Source organism: Serinus canaria, chromosome 2 (assembly GCF_022539315.1).
Source record: "Serinus canaria isolate serCan28SL12 chromosome 2, serCan2020, whole genome shotgun sequence".
NCBI classification, from domain to species: domain Eukaryota; kingdom Metazoa; phylum Chordata; class Aves; order Passeriformes; family Fringillidae; genus Serinus; species Serinus canaria.
In genome coordinates, this window is record NC_066315.1 from 24,138,146 (window position 1) to 24,145,770 (window position 7,625).

The window sequence follows — 7,625 nt, forward strand, 5'->3', positions numbered from 1 at the left end:
CTTCAAAATTCACTCCATTGAAGTGGATAAAGCAATGTCAAATGGAAAGTGGGAGAACAAAAGAACAAAAACCAGTATAAAACAATGTGCAACTATATGCTGTTTTATGGAAGGCCAATGCTACTAAATACAGAGACTGATACTGAAGAAAATAAGATCAGTGGGAAATAGCATACAACCTTAAGGTATCGGTCATTCATTTCTGGGTACCTTTATCAAAGAATCAATTAACATTTAATCTTCTTCAAAGGTGCACAGTCTCCTGTTGTTACGTACAGAGCATTCATGTTTCAGACCGAGATCATCATCTGGCCTTTGGCTAGATGTCTTAGACCTTCTTGACTATTTACACAGCAAATTTTTCAAGGGAGTGAATTTAACTCTGTGTGTGTAGTTCTCGGTAGGGAGCTGACTGGATGCCACTCTAACACAAACAATGGCTGGAAGTCCTCAGCACATAACAAGATTGCTCTTGAAAGGCCCAGGTAAGATCTGTGCCTGCATTAATATGAGTTTCAATACTGACAAATGACAATAGTTAAGACCCAAACATATATTACCAGAAATAAAACAAAACTGAGTTTACCAGCTTTCTAATACATAGAACCAACTATCACTTTCAAAACTGAATTTCATTGTATTTGCTAGCATAACTTTCAGTCAAGTATAGCTCAATTATTTAGTTGCTTATTTTCCCAAAACCTCTATTTGCATGCATTAAAAAAAAAAACTAAAAAAAAATAGAAAAGTCTTTTTTCCTATCTAATGATTTTTCAACTCTGAGTCACAATATGTTCTCTCTTCCATTTTCACTTGTACAAAACTAGTAGGAATTACTGACAGCCATGTGGGTCACACCACTATTATTATGTAACAGGACTTGCATGTAGCTTCTTATAGGTCTACAGATACAGATTTAAAATTAACTAACTAGGTTTTAAACATTATTCTATTTTATCTTGATCTAGAAGAGAGCTGGAATAAAACAAGAATCATCAAAACCTCTGTAGAACATTGTTTTCATTATTAATGAAAATTCTCAACTTTTTCAGATGCTTTTCAAAATCACTCAGCTGTAGACATACAAAGAAAAAGTTTGCTAAACTAGATTCTGTCAGTTTATGAAGATAATCCTTGTAAACATATTATTCATTACTATTTCATTAAGATTTTTAGCAAAGATGTGCCAGTTCATCTCTCAACAAAGCTTATGAACTGCAGAGAACTAAACTGTAACGTGGCTCAGTTGTTTGCTGGCACTTTTATAGTAGTTCAAATATTTAGCAGTTTACTTCTAAACTTCTTTGCCACAAATAAAATAATCAGAAAATAGTTCCCCCTGTGTTGCTTGGTTAAAATAGGGTGCACATGCAAACTGCAATTCAACTTTTTTATGAAAAAGTGAGTGAGTCTGATGAAACATAAAAACTGGAGTGTAAGACAAATCTGAACTGCCTACTCCTCTTGAATGCACAATACAGTTTATTTCATATAGCTTTTAAAAACAATTATTAAGACCTGTGTGGCACTTATCCATGATTCTAAAGCAGTACCATGTAGAGTTGTTTGAAGTGTCATCATCAGCCAGGTTTAAACATTGCCACTTGAATTTCTAAGTGAATTTGGCTGGCACTCACTATAAATGATAATGAAGACCTTCAGTGAAACTTACTCTTTGGAGGGGTTGATTAGGATTTTGCCATTTATCTTAACAGGACCAACATCTACCCAAGATTTATGAAGCTTGCATACTCTAATACATGCCAGTAGATACAGATGCACAGTATTTTAGTCATTCAGAACTATTTTATGTCAGCTAGCATATGACAACTATAGTAAGCATCACAGTGGTAGCTTAGCCAAAGTTGCCTACCAGCAAAGGTTATCATATGTCTGAAGAAATTACAATGAAGTATTAGCTCTCCTGTATTTAATTTACCTACTTGACAATTATGCCTAGGATTCTGAGAGTGAATTAAATTCTCTCTTCAGCTCCACACCACCTGCAGTTTGAGCTGTTGGCAGCAAAAGAAATGTCATCCCGGTCAGCCCTGATACACTCAGTCCTAAAGCAGCATAGGGACCCTCTCACTGACCAAACACCAGGGTTTCCCCCACAATATCATCCTTCAACCACTGAAGGGGAAAAGAACCAGAAGCAAGACCTTCATTTCATTCAGTGCCTATAAAAAAATCAAAGGCATTATATTGCAATGTCTTGTTTAATTCATTCTAAACTCCCTCTAATCAGACTACTTAACTCCAAAGTGCACAGTCCTGAGAAGAATATCACACACTGCATTACCCTTAAGAAGTTCAAGGGTTGCCAGTGTATGTAAAAGCTTGGCAGTAAGACATCTGTTAGATATCGACAATATTGACTTCAAGAGGTCTTAGGATGCACATCTTTCTATTTACTCTTTTTTATGAATGATTTTTTTCATTCATCATTTCAGCTACAATTCCCATTCTGTAACTAAAACAAACCTTCAGGAAAGAAGTTTTTCTTTCCTTCGCAAATTGTCAACTACACTAACCTTGTCAAAAAAACCTACAGGAATGAAATCAATACAGCAATTTAAAGACAAAATTGGCAGGCACTATATTGTACTTGGACACATTCAGTAAATAGCCTCATAAATCAATCTACCGTCATCAATGGCAATATTCTGAAACCTACTAATGTTGTTTATTACATCTGCAGTGTGAAACGCCAAAGTAAGTACAGATATCGGTCCAGCAGATGAAAAATAACACGGAGATAATATCTGACGTGCCTGAGAAGCACGAACTAGTGACTCAGGTGTCATTTAAACGCGCTGCACTTCCAGCACGGAGAGCGGCTGCTGTATAACCGATACCCTACCGGCAGTGACCTGTTCGCCGGTGCAGAAGCCGCAGCGGAAACTCCGGGATGCACCGTGCCCCGTCCCCGCGCTGCGCCCCGACCGCCAGCTCCGGGCAGCGGCGGCCGGCCGTCCCTCTCCCCTTCCCACGGGGTGCACGGCACACGCCACCGCAGCGGGTCGGAGCTGCTACAACCCACTCCCTCTTCCCCCTCTGTTTTTGGGTGCACTGCTAGCCAGAGGCTGTGCTCTCCCCGGTACCCCGCTCCTCGCCTGCCCCGCGGGTTCCCTGGACCTCGGCGCCTCTCCCGCGCCGCCTGCCCGCGGCCGCTCTCCCGGGGCCGGCAGGTGCTGAAGGGCAGGCGGCGAAGTTGCCGGGACTTACGGTGGCAGCGCTACCGACACTGGCGCGGCACCTCTCACGGCCTCCCGTCACCTCGGGCCACCTCCGCGGCAGTTCCGTGCCCGCACCGGAGCAGCCCGGTCCCCCCTTCACTCCTCGGAGGGGCGCATGGCGCTGCCCACTCCCCGACACCCTGCCGGTGGGTCCCCGCGTTCCGGAGGGGGCGGACAGGCACTAGCCAGGGTCGAGCCCCTCCGGCGGAGCTGCTCCTCGGGAAGCATCTGCCTCCTCTCTCCCGCGACGCGCCCACTCCCCGCTCCACCCCGGGCGCGGCGGGGCTTCGCGCCGACGTCGGTGCGGGGCGGCCGGAGCCCGCCCGGCGGCGGCGGCAGCGCCTCCCCCGCCCCCGCCTCCCCGCGGCTCCCGGCGCTGCTGCCGGCGGGGCGGCCGTGCCGGAGCCGGCGCTGCGGGGGCGGCGGGAGCTGGGCCGTGAGGCGCTCCCGACACAGCGCCTGAGGAACGGGGAGTCCTGCTGCGCCCGGCCCAGGGGCAGGGACACATCCCCATGCCTCTAGTCCCCGCGGGGGAGGCGGGGGCGGCAGCAAGGCCGGCTGCTCTTTGTACCGCAGGTCCCTTCCGTGCGGGGCCGGGAGCTCCCGGTCCGCCGTCGGCCGGGCTCTAATCGCAGCGAGGGTGGGTCGCCCCTCCGGAGTTCGCATCCTGAGATGTCAGAGGCCCGGCCGGCAACCTCGCCTCGTCCTCCTGCTCTTGGAGGATCCAAGCCAGCGTTGAGCTTCAATCGCGGGCATCTCTTGGAGAGGAAAGCCGGGGGAATGTTGGGCGTGGAGCGTGGGACCCCTGCGATCCGGCACCTGGGCGGGTGGGGCGCTGCCCCCGCAGTGGATCGAGGCCCCTGCCCCCCCGGGGATGCTGTACCGCGTCCTCCCGTCTGCCCCGTCTCCTCTGATGCTCTTCCAGCTTGCATGAACCATCTACCTACCGTCCACCAAGCGGGGGAGGATGAACAAGAGGTGGCCGCAGCATTCATCTGACGGCAGAGTCATCTAAATTGCCGTTTCTGCTCCAGAAGTCACGTAAACGTTTTAAAGTAACTAACTCTAAGAAGAGGCCGAGAAAGACCTGTTCCCAAGCACCTCTGGGCACCTCAGGTCTCCTCAGAAAAGCAGACCCCAGCTACACGGGCATGCAGGGGCAATTGAGCCAACACCCCGCGGAAGACCGTCGAGTGGTGGTGCATGAAGTAGTGCAGGGGAGCACTTTTGTGCTGTGACTGTTGCAAGCTGCCCAATATTTAAATATCCGGAGAACCACAGTGAGGGTGGGAGCCGGAGCGAACGCACGGTGATTCACCTCAGCGCTCCTGCCAACATCAGTGTGGATAGCAGGTAGTGGGGTGTCTTCCCAGCAGGTGGAGTCAGGAGGCAAACAAACTTGCTCAAAAGGTACCTCTACCCGGCTGAGGACAGCTTTTTTCTCTCGTTTTTCTGTGTGAAGGATGTCGCTGCCATCAAATAAAGTGAACTCTGGCATTAAAGTCACCTGGCTTACTTCTGAATGGAAAGTTAGCTCCTACTGAAGTGGTTCTCTGGTGTTTTTCTTCAACCTGCCACTTTGTCTTATAGACTACAGCCAAATTTTACAGCTTGCCTTACAGAAACCTGCATGCAAAAGCATTTGGCTGCCTTTTTGCAGCTCAAGCCATTCTGAGAAGGGTGGGAGGGACAGGAATGAGGGAGCTTAGTGCTCAGAAGTGCTGGGCTTAGCATGCACCAAGGTCCAAGAAAAAGGAACTTTTTGTTGCTTTTCCCAGCAGCTGATGAAAGAGTTCCTCCAGATAATACCATCAAAGAAAATTTGTCCTCCTTGATATTGGGGTAGGGGGTCAACCATAAAAAGAGTTGAGACACTCAAAGAATACTGATGTAAATTGTCATCCCTTTAGGATTTAAACTTTCACTGTTGGTTTTATCCTTTACTCTTGTGGAGACAGCAAAAAGAAACAGTGGAAGCTGCTTTTATGAGCTCTCATAGTGCCACAATTGCTTCACTTTTCACAGCATTCTCTGGTAGGAGCAGTGGCATCAGGGGAGGTTCTCCTTAGCTGCACTAGGTCTGGCACCACGGAGCAGCACCCCTATGGACTCACAGCAGTCGTGTCCCTCTCATGCTACAGCTGCCCTGAGGTGGCCTTGGGTGAGTCTCAGTTCTAAATGCTTCAGATGTTTGTGGAAAAGGAGCTGCTAAGGAGCAAAACCTTATGCTGAAGCCTAGGGAAAGCGGGAGGCTCCCCCTTCCTGATGCTGCAACATTAAATTGAAAGAGGTAAAATAGAGAACTAGTTTCTCCCAAGGTCCACCTATTTAGGATTTTTTGTGTGTTATCCAGCTAATACTGTTCATTCTATGATTGGAACACATCACATTTTCACTGATGGGTTTTATATTTATTTCAAAACGGATTGCATGTTGCTCTGTTTTCTTAGTGAATAGTATTCATCTGCTTAAGTATAAATCTGCCATCCCATAATCTGGAAATAGCTTTCCTAAGGTTTGGGTGGTTTTTTTATAAACTCCCATTTTGTTAACCATTACCTTGACACAGAAGCAGCACTTTCTCATTTGTTCTGCTACAAGCAATTTCCCTGTGCTCCATGGGACTGCAAGCATGAGTACTTACTACTTACAATGTGTGTGAAATACTGATCTGATCCATAAATAACTACTGGAAATTATTAACAGGACCTCAATGGTTTTATTTCCATTTGTGCTCAGGAGTCATTACAGCACTGAATTCTGCAGAGAAAAGGCTGAGCTTATGTTTTATGTTGTGATATTATAGTTTTGCTTTGTATGTGAAAAGTGAAGAAAGTCCAAACCTTCTAAAATTTCAGTGATTTTATTCTGTTATGAGGGAAAACATTTTTCCACACAATATGCAAAGTTTTGCAGTTGGGTAGTTTGTCTCATTTACACCATCTTTTATTCTGTAAACATATTTTGTTTGCCTTTAACAGTACTAGAAGTAAGGATGCCACTCGCAACAGGCACTGTCCTAATTTTCTTGGTCAGGTGAAGAATTTGAAAGAAAAATTCCCAGCTGGACCTATGAATTGTGGAGAGATATTTCCAAAATCTTTTGCAGATGCCTGAAAAACTGCAAAAATTGCAAACTGTTTGGAGACAAGCTATTTCCTGTCATAATTTATATATCTTTTTTCTTGGTATGGTGTACCCCATAGGAATTGCCCAGAGCACAGTATTATCAAAGAAGAGGTTGTTCAGATTTAGTTTGTTTGAAGTATGGGAAGTGTAAGCATTGAGCTGTCTTTGGAAGACTGTGGAGGCATGCTATATCTTTTGACAGAAGGATTGCAAATAATGCATTTAAGTGAGGGCTACATTCGCAACTTGGATAAAATACTGGACTTCATAAAACACAGCATTTAAATAAAAAGGGTAATTCACTCCAATCCCGTTCAGGATCAAAAGAATGGGAATTTGCCACTAGCTTTAGCATAAGTTACATCAGTCCTTATAAGACTTCCATAGGAATATTTAATTATTTACATACAATTTGGTACCTGGAAGTGACCTGACTGAAAACTCTGAGAACACTGTCAGCACTATCAGCAGCAATGCAGGCTTCCAAAGCCTGCCTGCTGGAAAACACATCAGCTCTGTGAGGGGGAAATTCATGGAGTGACTATAGCTGCTGCTCAGACCAAGCATCCCTAATGAGATAATTTTTCTTTTAATTTTCAGAAAAAGAGATCACTAAGAATTAGGGGTTTGCAGAGTGACAGGTAAACATATTTAAGAAGCTACTGGCAGTTGCAGAAGTCCATTCCAAACATGAAAGGCAACATCAGGAGAAGTGTGGAAATTCAAGTGGCTGGAACACATACGAACAGTTTAGACTAAGATTATTAGAGGAATAGAACAGTGCTTTATTTCTAATCCCAGAAGCTATCAAATTATTCAAGAACTGTCTTTTTAAGACAGCTCTTTCTAAAATTAATGATTGTGTTTAATTTTTTGTTAGCTTTGTTTTGTAGAAACCTGAAAAATCAGGACTTGTGTTTATCCAACATCACATATCTCATTAGAATGATGTACAAATTGTTTTAATGTCACAATAGATTTATTTAAATCAGTTGCTTAATGCACAATAATCTCAGGAACCTTCTTAATGTAGGCGTGGGTAATTACATTTTCCTCTTTGCTTAAATTTCTATTTTTATGTTATGTTATTTAATCTCCTCAAGTATTTATTCTTCAGTTCACATTTCAGGACATTCTAAGAGGATCTCCAAAACATTTTGAAGTGAAGGAAAAACTCCTGACATATGTCTCTAAAAGATAATTTGTCGGATTTGAGTGGGGTTTTTTTTTATTTTTTAAAGAACAATACATTCA

General features: G+C 44.6%; 1 protein-coding gene across 1 annotated transcript in view; it reads right to left on the reverse strand.

The window, feature by feature from the left end:
- The window catches only part of CALCR (calcitonin receptor), a 157,436-nt gene extending 153,940 nt beyond the window's left edge, over window positions 1-3,496 (reverse strand). Inside the window, exon 1 of the mRNA XM_030230008.2 lies at window positions 3,232-3,496. The gene's annotated coding sequence lies outside the window, so the exon portion shown is untranslated. The remainder of the gene's footprint in view (window positions 1-3,231) is intronic.
- Between the last annotated feature and the right edge of the window lie 4,129 nt (window positions 3,497-7,625).